General features: G+C 44.3%; 1 protein-coding gene across 4 annotated transcripts in view; it reads left to right on the top strand.

The window, feature by feature from the left end:
• Nucleotides 1-16,131, top strand: part of LHFPL2 (LHFPL tetraspan subfamily member 2) — a 203,115-nt gene that overhangs the window by 75,072 nt on the left and 111,912 nt on the right. The window contains exon 2 of one of the 4 annotated variants that reach the window (XM_059725110.1): nt 12,179-12,253. The exons of the other annotated variants lie outside the window; for them this stretch is intronic. The gene's annotated coding sequence lies outside the window, so the exon portion shown is untranslated. The remainder of the gene's footprint in view (nt 1-12,178; nt 12,254-16,131) is intronic. 4 annotated transcript variants of the gene reach the window in all.

The following is a 16,131-nucleotide window of genomic DNA, read 5'->3' as shown; positions in this document are numbered from 1 at the left end:
GGGCCCAGTCATTGTTCATAGAATCATAGAAAATTAGGGTTGGAAGAGACCTCAGGAGGTCATCTAGTCCAACCTCCTGCTCAAAGCAGGACCACTCTCAACTAGATCACCCCAGCCAAGGCTTTGTCTGAAAACCTCCAAGGATGGAGTTTCCACCACTTCTCTGGGTAACCTGTTCCAGTGTTTTACTACCCTTATAGTGAGAAAGTTCTTCCTAATATCTCACCTAAACTTCTCTTGCTGCAACTTAAAGACTGTTGCTCCTTGTTTTGTCATCTGTCACCACTCAGAGCAGTCTAGCTCCATCCTCTTTGGAACCCCCTTCAGGTAGTTGAAGACTGCTATAAAATCCCATCTCAGTCTTTTTTTTTTCAGACTAAATAAGCCCAATGCTATCAGCCACTTCTCAGAAATCATGTGACCCTGCTCCCTAACCATTTTCATTGCTCTCCGCTGGACTCTCCAATTTGCCCACATTCTTTCTGTAGTGGTGGGCCCAAAACTGAACACAATACTCCAGATGTGGCCTCACCAGTACTGAATAGAGGGGAAGAATCACTTCCCTCAGTCTGCTGGCAATACTTCTACCAATGCAGCCCAGTATGCTGTTAGCCGTGTTGGCAACAAAGGCACACTCCTATTCAGCTCATTGTCCACTGTAACCCCCAGGTCTTTTTCTGCAGAGCTGCTGCCCAGCCAGTCAGCCCCCAGCTTGTACTGGTGCATGGGATTGTTCCATCCTAAGTGCAGGATTTTGCACTTGTCCTTATTGAATCTCATGAGATTTCTTTTGGTCTAATCCTCCAATTTGTCGATGTCTCTCTGAATCCAAACCCTACCTCCAGCTTATCTACTACTCCCCACAGCTTGGTGTCACCTGCGAACTTTCTGAGGTTGCACACTATGCCATCTTCCAGGTCATTGATGAAGTTACTGAACAAAACCAGTCCCAGGACTGACCCCTGGGGCACTCGCTTGATACCAGCTGCCAACTAAACAATGAGCCATTGTTTACTACCCTCTGAGCCCAATGATCCAGCCAGTTTTCTATCCATCTTGTTGTGGTAGTACAGCCCTGGCCCCTTTCCTACTGTCCGTCCCAAGGTGTGTGCATCCGCTGCCAGCAAATAGCCAACGTGGGGCTCCACAGACCCCAGTGCAGCTGCTTGGAGCCTCCTGGTTGCCTGCCACAGCCAGTCCAGGCTCTGGGCAGGCCCCTGCCACCTGCCACAGAGCCCAGGTTGCTCACAGCAGGCAGTTGGGAGGCTGCAAACAGCTTCACTGGGGTCCGTGGAGCCCTGGCCCACTTCATTGCTGGTGGCGGGTGAGTGCATGCCTTAGGACAGATGGCAGGGAAGAGGCCAGGGCTACGCTGCCACAACAAGGATTGGGACCCTTCTGGCTCCCCTTCATCCACCCCAGGAATGCATGCCAAGCAAAATGGCTTTGTGTCCCAGGGGTTCATAGATTCATAGATGTTAGGGTCGGAAGGGACCTCAATAGATCATCGAGTCCGACCCCCTGCATAGGCAGGAAAGAGTGCTGGGTCTAGATGACCCCAGCTAGATGCTTATCTAACCTTCTCTTGAAGACCCCCTTGATTGGGTTGCTGACACCCAATCAAGACACATGTGTGATTTTTCCTTTTGTCTTTTGAGTTCTGTGCCATTAGGGTTTCATGTATTTAAGCTTTTCTCTGTGGCTGTCAAGCAACATTTTGAGCTCTTTTATTTTCTTAATGAAAGCTAAGGTTTTCACAAGTCTGAGCGCTGCAGCTTCCAGAAAATGTCAAATGCTGTGATGCAAACAATAAAATTCCTAGCATTGGTAATATGCAACTTCTCTAAGTGCCTCCACCTGTTTCCTTTTGACCAAATCAGAGTCTTGGGTTATGTCTCTGACATATCCTCATGAATGATTCAGACCAGTTTTGAGTGCAACATGACTAAAACAGAGCTCTAAAACCTCCTCTCCCTTTGTCTCCACTACCACTGTTTAAAACTTTTCAATTTTCATATGGGTGGCTCATCAGTTTTTTTTTCTGTAATCATGTCAAATTCAGCTCTGCTCTGTCATGTCTAGCCAGAACGCTGCTGCAAAGATCTGGATCCCTGCCTGTTGCTTTGACTATCTCTCTACTGACTCCCCTTGATCACCCCAGACATAAGTTTCTTATCTTTAATTTTAAAGCCCTTCAGAGCCTATCCCTCCCTACCTGTCATCTCTCATTCAGTATCTGAGAGGTTAACCTCAGTTCCATGATGCCCTATTCTGTCACCCATTGGTTAGGTTTTCACACAAGTAGCTCTTTCCTTTCTTCCATTCCTCACTGAGTGAAGTTATATGTTACACTTAGACCGTAGTAAATTTCCGGAACGTTAAGAGGCATTGAAGTTAGAATTTGCTGTGAGCAGTTGCACATTAAGGGTTAATACTGTTTCTTGCCTGCACAGCTCTGATTTGCCACTAGAGGCTGGCAAGCAGAGGCATGGTTAGGAGCCAGGGCACCTGTGCTCTACCCCTGCTTGGGGGAAGGGAATGGGCCAGGAGTGGTGCATCCTGGGATGGTGGAGAATTGCAAATTACTTGTTTTATCTCAGTGGTGCAGACTGAATTTATTCTAACATGAGCTAGGTAGCATGGCCCAGAGTTAACCTTCACCTGAAGTGGAGTAATTTTAGTTGCTCAGAGGGCACTTAGGACAAGTTACCAAGCTTTAATGTCTGGATGCTCACATGTTAAATGCCCTTAGTATGGTCTAAGTGTAACTTCACCCACACTTGTAAGGAACTTCCCATAAGCATCCACAAAACTACCCCTCTTTCAAATCCCTTTACTGTGAAGCATACCAAAATCTTGACAAAATTAAGGTTGCTGGTCTGCTGGGACAATTTGCAGACCAACATTTTCCCAGCGTGACAGAATTTGGTCCACAACTCCATTAATTGACACAATAATTATAGAGTATATAATAATATGCTTGATTTTTTAGAAACTTTTCATATACAGGTTTTGGAAGCCCATTATTAAAGGAAATACATCTTGTCACTTCCACATGCAGTCGATTCAAAGTTCAGTTACCACTGTAGAGGCTCGGGAAACCATGCTTTCTCTGTTTATACTGCCAGAAGGTTTTATCACTTGCACAGTGTTGTTACAGATATACCTCACAAAAATACAGCAGGACTTCAGCTGGCTGATTATGCTGACCTAGACCATCAGGAGAATACTTTAAGAAAAGAAGCCTGCAGAATTTAACTGGGTCAAAACTTAATTAATATTTTCCCAAGCACTTATTTATGATCTGAGAACACCTGATTATCTGGTTCTTTTTAAATGAGAAAATAAAATTTCCTGTTCAACAAAAAAAACCCCAAACCCATCTCAGACTCATTGTGTTTTTCCCTGAATTTCGGGATACTATTACAGATGCTTGTGATTAAAATCTTTGCAAACAATTGTCAGAAAAAATTCATCTGATTTCCAAGTACTTCAGAACAGCAGATGTGGAATTAAGTTTCAAATAATGTCCCCTTAATTGCTTACATGTGGATGCAAATACAAACAGAACTTGGAGCTCAGTGGGAAGTGACTGGATGCTTTGTTAAGCTTGTGTACTGTAGAGATCTGTATTTTTCCTTTGCCTATCTTTTAAAAGGAGATTTTTTGTAAGCAGGGCAAATATATATATATATATGAATGAAGGGGCCTGCTTCAACATATTTTGTCTCACCCTTTATGGGGAAAAAAAACTCTTGGGGAGCCACATAAACTGGTCTGGAATATAATCTATAGATTTCATCATATCTCTTGCCTTTGGTAGTTTATAAACATTAAAAAAGATGTCAGTGAATAGACTAACTCAGTATCAGTAGTTCGGTTGTCAAGCAGTGATTAAAAATGGACAGCTTTTTCTGTAAGAGAGTCTTAATCTACTGCACCACCATTGGATTTGTAACGCTCTATGTAAGGAATGAAAATTGCTCTGGTCCTGTGTGAAAACTCAGAGTCCATTAGGAAAGCCCTCAAAGCTCATATGCACAAGTAATTTCAGCAATATACATATGGGGGAAATTGGCATTCAGTGACTTTGAGCTTGCATTTTAAAAACATGGAAGAATGTTTATGAATTAGTACCTTGGACTGTTGTCATACTTATTGTTTGGTTTAAGTTATTGAAATTATTTTGTTATTGAATAATCACTAACAAAATAAAACATGCAAAAAGTGGAAACTGAATTCTGTAGTATCTTCTAGAAGATAGTCCAGGGCCTTCTGATACTTTGAGGCCTCTGGAAATAGTGTGAACCACTGACTTGCCATTAACTTAGTATTGATATGAGGATTTCTTACATTATGTTTCCAAAGTGTTTTGAGATCGACCAAGATGAAAGGTCCTATAGTGTAAAAGTGCAATATACAACATTATCAATATTGCTATTATTGCACGAGTTTGGATATATGGGATTTTTTCCTCTTGAAAATTTCAGAGGGCTGTAAAATAGTACATTTTTCTGGAGCCCTTCACCCACCATTTGAGTGGCTGGAATGGCACTGTGTTGAGGTGACATCAGAGGGAAGATATCACTGTCTGGCTAACAACACTTTCTGTGGGTCCTGCATTTGCTTTTGATGTTTCATGTCTGCATAACCAGATCTAGTAGCTTGTGAAATGTCGAGAGAGCAGCTTGTAGTGATAGCACATCTGTGTAAAAGAAATCTTAAAGCACTGACTTTATCTAAGAAGTTTTGGATTCACTGGTGCCTTTATTGAGTTAAAAGTAAGTGTGAGATACACTTGATTATGGCATTTAAAATTTTAGGAAAAATAGATTATTGGAGAGCAGCTAAATCCAATAGCTTTGGCAGTTACAACCAAGTTAGAGAGCTTAAAAATGACAAGCTAGTCTTGGACATTCCATTTGGTCTGCTGAGCAAAATGACCTAAACTAGCAATCGCTACCTAATTTAAGCTATCATTTTAGTAATTAACTTTTCAAATAAGAACTAAAAACTTACCCTTCACAACCATTTGAAAATGTAAATTGGTAGTAATAGTATCTGTGAATCTCCAGACAGAAAAGCCCAGAGCCGCTGCATCTGCTCAGTTTTGCAAATTAGCCAGTTGACACAATTTCTCACCAGTTTTACCATTCCTGTTCAGAATTGCATGGGAAGGCTTGAAGTTGCCAAAATTCTTATTGGCACTGCGTTGCTGCTTGGGAAAGCTATGAACAGCAGCAGGAACAAATATTAAGTTTGACACTGGAAGAAGATCCAAAAGTGTCTGGGGGGCACACAGGCTTGTTGAGGTGTGGGGCACCACAAAGTCTGGTGGAGACTCTTTGCTGCTCTGTCCTTCCTTATCCCAAATTCTTGCAGCAGCCCCAATGCTTTAAGGAAAGAATAGAAACATAATTCCTTTTATAGAAGCAAGAGAGCATTGTGCTGGAAATGTATTTGAATCTTACTAATGAAAAAGTGAGAAGACATACAAAATCACAAAGCAGGCATCTAAGGGAACACCCAAATAAAGTCCCAGGACCTCCTTTCCCAGCAGTTGGGATTACAAGTGCCTGCCTTTATTCCAGACAAGGTAATTTGTATAAATCCAATATCTTTCATTAGACAAACTAAAATAGTTGCAAAAATTCTTCATTGCAAGCTTTCGTACAAACTCCCTTTGTCTGGCTGAGGAAGCATCTGCAGTTGGTCTGTGTTCTTCCTGAATGAAATAGAAAAGAAGCCACATGTGAGAAAGCCAGTCAGTGAAAATGCAAATTGAGGCAGTCAGTGGGTGAGAGACAGGTAGTGGGGAGCAGGGCAAGGGGAATGTAGACCTGGTGATAAGAATATAGGTGGCAAATAGTAGAGATGTTACCTGGGGTGTCAGATGTTAGGCAGGTTATACTGTGTCATAAATCCAATGTCAATATTTATTCCATGATTTTTTTTATCCAGTAAGTTGATGAAGCAAAGATCATAGGCTCGATCATAGGCTCATCGGTGAAAGGTGTTTTGTAAATTCCCTTTGAGGACTTTATTCCATGCTGTTTTCCCCTTACTAATGAATCTTCTTTATTTTAAATGTATACCCTGCGTATATATCATCCATATCTATGATTAGGGTTACTATATTTCCAGCAGCAAAAAAGAGAACACCTGGGGGAAGGAGAAGGGGAGGGGGGATATGATTGTAGAGGGGCAATGATATACCCATGCCCTGCCTTTGCCCCTAACTTCTAAGCCCCTGCTCCCCCAGCCCTGCCAGCCCCACCACTCCCAACCCACAGGCCCCTGCCACCCAGCCCTGCCAGTGCCCTGCACTTTGAACCCACAGTCCTCTGTCCCCAGCCCTGCCAGTGCCCCTCACTCCCAAACCACACCCCCCTGACCCCCGCCAACCCTGCCGATGCCCTGCACTCTGGACCCACAGTCGCTGTCCCCCCTAGCCCTGTTGCCCAAGCAGTGTGCGCATGTACACACATGCACGCGTGCGCGCGCACGCGCGCACACACACACACACACACACACACACACACTGCTTCTTTACCTGGCTTGCCGGGGCCCGTGTGGGGAGTATGTGACCCCTGACAGCCAATCACATTGCCCATTGCTCCCAGTCCCAAGCAGCCAGCCCAGGCGCACAGAGGGAACAGCAAAAAACACAGACATTTGCTCTTATTTGAAAAACCTGCCCGGGCACAGCACAGAGGGCCAAAAAAGAGGATGTGTGGGAAAACCCGGACGTATGGTAACTGATTAGCTATTAAATTAAGTCTACTGGGAAGTAAGTAGCTAGTATACTTTTAAGACCTTAAGAATGTAAGAGTTTCCATACTGAGTGAAACCAAAGTATCCCATCCCTAGCCCACTATCCTGTCTCCAACAGTGGCAAGTAGTGCTTCAGAGCAGTGATTTTTCAACCTGTGTCACTTGGAGTCCTGGGGTTCTGCAATAGGTCATCTGCATAGAGATTGGGGATAATCGCAGAGTGGGCCTAGAGGTGGTGGGCTGCCATTTCTGGGCTGTGTTGCCTGGCTCCACATCAGCTCACGTGATCCACAGAGCCAAGGGTTCAGCAGCAGAAGAAGTGATGTGAAAGGGTTTTGTGACCTTAGGAAGTTTGAAAACCACTGCTGTAGGGAAACAGGGTAGAATGATCTGTACCCTCCCAAACATTATGAATAGGTTACATCCCTGACTTGTGTTTAATAGCCTCTGTCAGAGAAAGTATTGAACCTAGGTAACATTCTTGGCCTCCAGCATCTTATGGCAATGAGTTCCACATCTATGTTATACACTAGCAAATTGGCTGTCATTGACAGAGGGTTTAAGGGGGTATTTACATGACCTCCCCACCTGCCCCCGCTTACCCTTCGGGGCCGCCCATGTAAACAGTCCCTTTGCCACCACCGTTGCCCCCTCCAGCACGGTGGCTCCCTCCCCCCCCGCCTACCTCTGCCTCCTCCTGCGGAGCAGCAGGGCTTCCCCCCACCTGAGGCAGTGGTAGCGGTGGCAGTGGCTCCCTTTCCCCAGCCCACCCGCGTCTGCCTTCTCCCGCAGATTAGCAGGGCTTTTCTCTGCCTGAGGAGGCAACAGTGGTGGTGACTCCTCCTTCCCCATCTCCCACCTCTGCCTCTACCTCCTCCTGCAGAGCAGCAGGGCTCCCGCTTGCCTGCCTGAGGTGGTGGCAGCTCCCTTCCTGCCTAAGGAGGCAGAGCCTGCAGCCAATTGCTGCAGCCAATTCCTGCCAGCCGTCTCAGCAATGCATGCATAATTGTCCAAAAGCATTATGGAGGTGTGCAGCCACACAGGGGCTAGGGGCCTGGTGACCAAAGGTCATAGATTGAAGCTAGTACCACAAAGCCAGGTCTGACGCAGTGGACCTAGGCTAGAAGGCCTAGCGAGATTAAAGTGGCAGAGGCCCAGGAGCCGAAGCCCCAACCGAGGGAACACCATTATAGTAACACCTGTGAGGCATGGGGCCTAGTACAAGGCAGGATTTGGAGCCATGGAAGTAACCCTTAAGGCTTTGGGTGCCCTGCAGGGCACAGTTAAACTGAGTGGCCCAGCAAGGAGCCCAAGTACCAGTGAGGACAACTATGGTGCTGGAGACCGTAGCAGGGGGGCAGGGTTCAGTGAAACTGGGGCCACACAAAGGCTGCCTCCTCATTTATTATACCATCAAGGCATGGCAGGAAAGACAGGAAGGCACAGAGCAGGGCATAGTCATGGAGCCACCAGGGAACATCATGGCCACCACTAGACTCTACCATGGTACAGAGTGGTAATGTCATTATAGTCAATGAGATCAGTCTTGTATGATGGTTTGAATGCAGTTTGTGTGAACATATAAATTCATCTCACTGGGAATCGCTTAAAATTATTCTTCCCTCACTAAGTGACATTCTTTCCTCCTCTTCTCTGTCCCTAGCAGCATCTAAGGAACTTTTAGGTTTGTCTCACAGAATAGATCGGGGTTGGTAACATTTTTGGCCGGAGTACCAAAAATACCCCAACCTCAGCCCATGCCTTGACTTGGCATGCCAGGGGCAGATGGGGGGGGCAGGGGAGGGTGTGGAGCTGTGAGGGGTCTGATCCTCATTGCTGGTGGTGGGTGCATGGATGCCTCCAGGCGGACAGTGGGGTAGCGGCTGGGTTTGTGCTACCCCTGCTCTTTTTCCACTGTGCACCCTGAGGAGCATGTGCAGCTGCCACTGGCCATGGAGGCCGGACTTGCAGCAGGCAGCGGACAGGCTGCAAACAGCTACACCAGGGTCTGCAGTCCTCGCCCTGGTCCATGGCTGGTAGTGGCTGCATGTGCACCTCAATGCACATGGCAGGGAAGGGCCCGGGGCAGCGCAACCCTGGACCATCCCCTGCCAGCAGAGAGCCAAGAAGGGGCTCTGCAGACCTCAGTGCAGCAGCTTGCAGCCTCCCAGCTGCCTGCCACAGCCAGTCTGGACTCTAGCAAGCCCCTGCTGCCCTCCACAGAACCTGGGCTGCTCGCAGCAGGTAGCAGGGAGGCTGCAAACATATGCACTGAGGTAGGCTGAGCCCTGGCTCAACTCATTATTGGCAGCAGCTGCACATGCATCTCTGGGTTTACAGTGGGGGAGGGACCACTGTTGCACAGCCCCAGCCTCTTCCCTGCCATGCACTTTTAAGCGTTTGTGCAGCTGCTGTCAGTGTCGGGGCTCCAGAGCCCAATGCAGCTGTTTGCAACCTCTTGGCTACCTTCCACATCTGGCCAGAGCTCTGGGAAGTTGCTGCCTGCCATGGAGCCCAGGCTGCTTGCAGCAGGGTGTACAGCCTTCCAACCTCCTGCTGCAAGTGGCCTGGGCTCCATGGCCAGCAGCAGCTGCACAGAGCCTGGGCTGCCTGTAGTGTGCCAAGCAAAATGGCTTTGCATGCCATGGTCTGGCATGCATGCCAGGGGTTGCTGATCCCTGGAATAGATGGTTCTACAGATAACCCTTTTTTCTATAAATTTTGCATAAGAAAGCAAACCTACTGATGTCCAAAACTAAAATCCTTCATCTCTGTTTTGTATTTTTTGGTCTTTGGTCTAGAATGGCTTCAATGGATACATGTTTATTTTTCTTTAAACATTATTTTAACAAGTTAAAACATTGTCAAACATGGAGGTGATTTGTCTGATTAAAGATTAAGACACTGTTATTTCTTCCCAACTGAATGTACAGAAAGCCTTTACATTATTTTGGACAACTGGAGTCATAAAGAAAATTAATCCCCATTGCGTTTTCGTACTGGAATGCATACAGCATGTTAGTAACATAATAATATTGGTAATGTTTAAATCAGAATCTGAATTTCCAGCACAATGTAAATGCAGCTATTAACACCATGTTATATACCCTTATAAAAGGGGGCATGTGTGTGACCCCACAGATGTTATGCTTAAAATGTGATTAATACTTCACAAGCCACAAAATTATTACACAAAATATATGTAATAATTTTGTGGCTTGTTCCCATCCTGCCTTAAATTTAATGTGTGGCTGGTGTGTTCTGAGCCATCAGCTGATGGGAGCTCCCAGCCTGGGGAGCACACAACAGCCCTTCAAGATTTGGGTGTGCTCCTGGGGTAGGAGTGCTGATCAGCCAATCAGCCTTCGAGGCTCCAGTGTGCTCCCAAGGCTGGGAGTGCGGAGCTCACTGGAGCCCTTCGAGGCTGATTGGCTGATCAGCACTCTTAGCCCCTGGTGCGCACCAGCCACACATTCAGTAAAGGAAATTTCATGGCATGGCATGAAGGCACAATTGATGGGATTGGGGATCTACCTTTAATTGCAAATCTATCAGCAGCTTGTGTTTTTATTTTTTACCTTGGGTTTTCAGGTGGTTTAACATAAGAAAATTAAAACTAATTGCCTCCATCTGGCCTCATACAGGCACTCTTGGGTGGCCTTCAAGCGTTCACTCGACTCCGGCCGAGGGGTATGTTCCTGAAACTGAGATATTAGGTCACGCTCCACCCTGAGGGAAGCCCGGCACTCTCCTGCCATGACTTGGTCTTCTCCTTTTCGGTGGGGGGGGGGCTCCTTCCTAGGGTTTCCCACTGTTCCGGATACTACCCGCTGCAGATGTCTTGGGGCTCCACCTCCCCTACACCCCAGCCATGCGCCAGCCCTCCGGATTGTTGGATGGTGGGTCGTCACCCTGTTCCTCAATTTGCCTATCTTGGATGGCCGAGAGGCGTATGATTGTCTCCGCCTTAGTGCCTGACCTTCCTCCAAAGCTCCTATCAATTCTTCCCAGATCTTCTGTTGTGACCCTGGACCCGTGGAGGGTCTTCCTTTAGTCATAACTCCAGGTCCCTCCAAAATCAAAGTGGGACAAAAGGAAAAAGAAAATAATGAAAGAATCTGGGTGTGAGCTTCTGCCCACCCCACTCACGGGTCTGATATCCGTGATCCTCTTCAATCCCTCGACGTCGTCCCTTCTCCCCATTGTGGGTGAGACCCTTTCAGAGGGTCTCTGTGCTGCCCCTACCAGGGCTGCAGGTCTTCCTGGGATGTATGCTGGAGAGCAACTTCACCCCCCCAACGTCCCTTCCGTCTCCTCCGCCATCCTTTCACCGCCAGCTTTTGAATCCGCTGGGTGGCAGGTCTTTGTGATGTCATCCGCTGGCACCGCCGCCAGCCAGCAATAAAAGCAGGCCCACGAACCGCACCAGCGGCCCTTCTCGGTGTGGCTCTCCCTTCCCTGCAGGAATTAAGTACACCCTCTTCTCAGGGCTCTTTCTTTCTTTCCTTGGGCAGGTTGCCCCTGCCTCAGGTCCCACCGTGGGAGGCCGCTCCAGCACCTCTCTTTTTATTTCCCCAGGACACTAATATTAAAATTAGGCACATTTATTTCACTCACTCTCCTTTTGGAAGGCTGCTCCAAAATTTGACTCTTTGGGTAAAAGTAAATTAGGTTTCTAACCAAAACCTGTTCAAGTCCAGTTTCTTTCTGTGCCAACATTTGTCTTTTTTAGCCTCTTAAAATAGCTCTTCTCCCTTCTTGGTGGGTTTTTTTCCTAATATGTTTATTGAAAACAGTTGTGTCACCCCTTTCAGCCCCCATTTTGTTAAACAAGGTACAGTCTTTTAGGGTGAATCAAGACAGTGAAGTGCTAGTTAGCTCTGATACCAAAAACAGAAGCAGCATAAATGTATTATAGTATAGACACATACCCTTGTGGTGTTCTATATATACATACTTTGTCTTATAATGAGATGGGCTGTCATTTCCCCTGTTCATACTGGTAGCCTTTCTTGGTACATATTCCAGTTTGAATTTAACTTTTTTTAGGGAAAAAATAACAAGAACTGTAATAGGCAGACAAGGTTCCTTGGGTGAATTTGATATCTTTTATTAGACCAACCCAAAGAACTGTAATGGTGTTCCTGATGGAGTCCCCTCAATGTTAATATTCTTCTGGAGATACATCTCCTGATACATTCTCCTGCCTTTTTCAAAGCTGTGCAAATGGAAGAAGCTTCCATAGAAAAAGGTTTTATTTTACCCCTTAAAACGTAAGAACCTGGGGTAGAATACCACCTGAAATGTAATAGGGTTTTTCTTGGGTGGGGGGTAGTTTCATTATTTTCAACTCACTACTTCCAGCAGATACTTTATTTTAATTATAAATTCATTGTTTCCTCAGAATGCGTGGTTGCTTTGTTGTTTAACATCTGACTCATAAAAAATACAAACTGACCCATGCCTTCAAGATAAACCGGTAAGTGAGAACAGTGAGGAAATGCCATGTTAACAGGTAAATCCATTTAAATATATGAACAAAAGGTCAGTATCTGCTTGGTAGAAAAATCATGATGGGCAAATGTATTTCCAAGGTGAGTGGCATGAAAAGTCAAGTTATTAATGTTGGAGACAATCCAAACAACGGAGGAGTGGGAACGCAAAGAGCAAGCGGAAAACAAATGTTTTTGCTGTTGCCACACGGATTTGTTTACCTGACACTTTTTGACTTCTCACCCCTCTTTTGGTAGAGACTGGCCCTTTTCATGCCACTCTTAAGCTTGGAAATGCATGTTTTTCCAAGAGTGAAGGCTGGCTTCCGACAGACTAAATATTTATTTTTTAAATCATCTACTGAAGATGATATTATGGTTTCCTGATGATGGGAGCGCACATCTGCAGATCTTAGGCCTATACACACTAAATGTGTTTGAGCTACATATAGTACCAAGAACATTCATGACAGTGGTCTAGTGAGGTGACAGTGAGCAAATTACAATCTTGAGCATTTAATATTTAAACTCATTTCAGTAAGAGCTTAAGCTTAAATCAGAGGACAAAATTCTGGCCTCATTGAAGTCTGTAGTAAAACTCCTGTTAACCTGAAATGGGGCCAAGATTTCACATACTATTTAGAAAATAGTTGCAAATAATTGATGTTCCTTTAAGAAAAGAAAAGAACCTTTTCTTTGGTCTGAGCCCATAAGTGTATTAATGAATGAGAATAATAAACATTAACTCTGTGTAGTCCTTGGTGGAGTATGGATTAATACAACCATTGACCAGCACGTATAGTAATTGTAAAGAGGCCTGTTAACAGCATGAACCAAAGAAAGCCTCAGTAACAGCCTGAGCAATAGACCTTCATGGCTGGAAAATAGACTTTACATGGGCTAAGCAGAAATGTTGGAAAAACTAGGCATATTTTGAGCAGTTCAGAAGGTCAACAGATGGAAAACAATGGATAAGATGGGCCCAAGACATCAAAACAGAGATCAGAGTGACCTGGTAAGCACATTTCCCTATCTGATGAGAAGGTCACAATATCTGGTGCGATGTCAGGTGAGAACCAGATGCGAATGATGTCACTTAAAAATGTTTCCATATTTTATGAGAACTGTGACGTGTGCTGTAAGCATGGCATTGTTTGGATCGATATGTAAATGGGGCTTGGAAACCCTGAATTCTTTGCACTGAGGCTGTGTTTTATGCTGCTTGCAGATGATCAGGCTAGTGCTGTGCCTGAATGGGGCATGATGTTAATGCCTAGTCTTGTTTGTGATCAGTAAACCTGGAAGAGTCCTATGTTACTGAGAATCGAAGCCTGTGATCTCTCTTTTACAATTAACGAAGTTGTTAGAAGTAGTAGTAATATAAACAGTATTTTGACAGGGTGCACATGGGCCATTCAAACTGAGGGAGCCTGATATGACTGGTACTATATCATCCCTGACCACACCTGATCGAGTGTGACACACTAATATGTCCATGAGTAGAAAGAATACTTTCACAGTTTTTGTAAAACATATTGAGAACCTATCAGGTCTAAACTGCCTTAGTATTTGCCAACTGAGGATAAACCAACAATTGTACTTTGCATTTGCTACCCAAAGGGAAAGGAAAAGATATCAAAGAATTAAAAATAGCATTTCCTTTAGGCTTAAAAAGTTTGGGGTTGGGTAAACATTCCCTTTTGAATTTCATTGAAAAATTCCTGGACTCTGGGACTTTTTCTGATGACTTGCTATTTCCATTTTTCTCATGTGAATTTTCACCTTGTAAAATGTATAATTTCAGTGATTGAAACTTCATATTTGTGTTACCTCTGTGATAAGTGGCCAAAAATTCTATAATCCAGATGCATTAATTGTTAATGGAAAAGTACAGTCATTGAAGAATTAGTCCTGGCTCTTTCAGCCAAAGATGGAACACTGAAGGCCAGATCCTATTCCACCTACTAGGCATCTAAGTAGCACTTTTGGGTTTAAATATCTAGGAGTCATCCTATTCTATCCTGAAAAACCATCAGAGTACAGTGTGGGTGGGTCCTTTCCTCCTCTCCACCTTTTGTAGCTTCCTTTTAAGGACAGGATGAAGGTTCATTAGATTTTCAAAGATCCAGGTAATGTGGATTACACTTAAATGCTGAATAGTTAGACTAGGAACTGGCCCTTCATGTTGAGTTATCCAGCCTATCCATGTCCTTATGGTAGAGACACCTGTGTGTTTGTGGTAGGATGGGGTGGAGGATCAACTCCATGTATTGTATTCTAAAGTTAACTCTTTCATTCCCATCAACTTGCCAGCTTCGCTATCATGTGAAGATGGCCTTGTGGTATAACTATAACATAGTCTACTGGATTCCAGTTCAGCCTTCAAGAAATCATTGTATAAGAAAAATAGTAAAATCCAACAATAAAATGTTATTTTCTCCTCCTTCTTTTGAGTGACTTTTGTAATTATCTCAAAAAATTAAAAGAAAAAAGGTCTCGGATCCATCCATGTTTTTTGTCTGGATAAATCAAGTGTATAAGGTGTGTGTTTGCATATCTGTTTCTTTCAATAGAGGAATATCCTGTAGTAACAGGAAAAGTTTTGGGCAGTGAAAAAGAGGAATAGAAATCTAGAGAAATAAACTCTCATGAAGAGCTCATAATGTTGTTGTAACAAATTTATTTGCCATTCATGCAAACTTAATTTGATGAAATACCCAGACAAATGTATTTCAGAGTAGAGACAGGACTTCCTGCAAAGAACTGAAGTGTGTTGCCACAGCTTTGAAACAGAACTGTGTATCAGCTTTACAAAGCTGATGACAAAGAGCCTATAAAACCCAGAGGTTTTTATTTATTGTATTGCCAGAACAGACTGTAATTTTCTGAAAATGAAGAGGATGGTCTTATAGCAGTGGTTAAACAAACTGGCTCCAGAGTAAGCCTAGAATGACAAAAATTAAAAAGTCAAAGAATAGGTTCTTTGTGGTGAACAAAACCACAGTTAACATACTTCTTAGTGGCTGTTTGAATTCCCTCTCTCTCAGGAGTTGGCTCTTTCTCCATCTGCAGTACAATTTTAACTCCTACCAAACAGTGGCTAACTCATTTCCCTTTCCTCTGTCTAACATCAAAGAAATACCACTTTATGGGCTTGTAAGCCCTTGTTGGAAGAGCAGGCTGGATGAGAGATGACAGTTGCCGTGACTTCCAGTTCTGCGAGTTGTGGGAGATTCTTCATGGGTTGGAAAACCAGAGAAAGAAAACTAATGAGTGAGATTCTTATTTAGTTAAATGTAAGCATAACAAAATTGTATTGTGAGATGAAGGGCCCCCTTTTCCTCAGTACCACTATTTCTTTTTTATCTGATTACTTCAATTTTGCTTTATTTCTTAGAAAATTATAATGTGATCTTTTGAATCTGAAATGACACAATATTTGAATTTGCTCCTTTTATTTACTGTTAGATGAAACCAATACTTCAGCCCTTACTAAGGTCATCTTAGTGTTTGTATGTGCAACTTGTGGAACAGCATAAAGACTTTCTATGATAATCTGAATATTCTTTAAAGAGCATTAAAATTTTTGTCAAATATTCTGTTTAAAGGCTCTTTGTCCAAGGGGATATGCCCTTCTTCCTCTCCCCCTGCCCCCCTGCATCATGAAGGCTTGGACTACAACAGTGGGAGCCAATGTCTTTGGCAGGCATGCCATGAATTAGCCCTGCACCTCCCCCAGTGCCACTGCAGTCCCCTTTCCCTGCCAGATCAGCTGCTCTGCTTTCTGGTTCCTGTGCTGTGTTCCCTAACTTAATGTTTCTTAACCTTTTCTGTACCAGGACCCATTTGTAAAAATTGATGGCCA

This window comes from Alligator mississippiensis, chromosome 3 (assembly GCF_030867095.1).
Source record: "Alligator mississippiensis isolate rAllMis1 chromosome 3, rAllMis1, whole genome shotgun sequence".
Taxonomy (NCBI): Eukaryota; Metazoa; Chordata; order Crocodylia; family Alligatoridae; genus Alligator; species Alligator mississippiensis.
Note: the sequence above shows the minus strand (reverse complement) of the source record. Positions and strands in the feature narration are given on the sequence as shown.